Here is a 1,270-nt window from a genome sequence, read left to right as displayed (position 1 = left end):
TTGCTACNCCACTGCGGGACATCAATTATATTAAAGATAAGGTGTAAGACGAAACAATTTTGTTAAATCATCAGTTAAAAAAAAAAAAACTGTGATTCAATCATACATTATATTAAGATGAAACAATTTGTAACGAAATGAGTGTTCAAATGAAAGATCTAAATAATAAAGAATTTTTTAAGTATTTAAAAAAAATAAATTTTTAGATTCTTTCTTCATAAATCAGAGGAGAATCCATTGTTTAACTTTTTGCTACACCATAGTTTTAAATACTTTACAATAGAAATTAAGTTATAGCAGGAGCTTAAGAGGCCTCTACCTCACAATTCTAGGTTAAATTATTAATTTGTGTTTTCTCGATTTTTTTCCGTACTTTTGATGATATAGTATTATAAGACATCACAATACCTCTTGAAAAAAGTAGAAAATAGAAACGGCCCTTTATTAGACTAGGAGAAATAGCGATTGATAATTTTTAGAACTTATTTGAATTGTTCCTTACAACTTTAAAATAATAAAATTATGCAAATTGTAATTTCGAATGAGTAATTGAAAACTGCACATTTCTCTAACAAGGGAGAACTAGGGAAGTGTGACTTGCCAATTTTGAAATAAACTGGTGGGATGTATGCCTTATGAGGAATAATTTTAGGGGGCAACATTCGTTTCGGCCCATGAAAGATCCTACGAGAGAAAAAATAATTCAATATATAGAAAAATCGGTATTTTATTACTTCAATGCAGACTATTAGTTATTGTAATTATCTCATACTCCAATTAATTGTATGATACTTTCAAGTACTATATAATGCATATTTATTGTCAAAATTGATTTCGAAAATTTTATACATCTGTAGTTTTTCAGAAAAACCTGTTAGGTTAATTAAAAGAAAAAAATTGGCACCAAAAAAATTTTCAAAAATTTTTCCAAATTAATTAGAGTATGTAATTGCAAATTGATTATTTAATTTGCTAATTAATTAACCAATTAATTGGAGAATGAGATAATTACAATAATAGTCTGGATTGGAGTAATAAAACAGATTTTTCTATGTACTGAATTATTTTTTAAAATCTCTCATAGGATCTTCTATGGGCCGAAACGAATGTTGCCCCCTAAAATTACTCCTCATAAAGCATACACCCCACTAGTTTATTTCAAAATTGGCGAGTCACACTTCCCTAGTCTCCCTTGTAAGTGTGCATAGAAAGGAGTATATTAGAGGAAGAAAAAAGTACAAATTTTAAATCCAATAAAAAAACGAACAAA

The sequence above is a fragment of the Parasteatoda tepidariorum genome, chromosome 5, assembly GCF_043381705.1.
Source record: "Parasteatoda tepidariorum isolate YZ-2023 chromosome 5, CAS_Ptep_4.0, whole genome shotgun sequence".
NCBI lineage: Eukaryota > Metazoa > Arthropoda > Arachnida > Araneae > Theridiidae > Parasteatoda > Parasteatoda tepidariorum.
The sequence above is the reverse complement of the archived record's forward strand: the minus strand, read 5'-3'. Positions refer to the sequence as shown.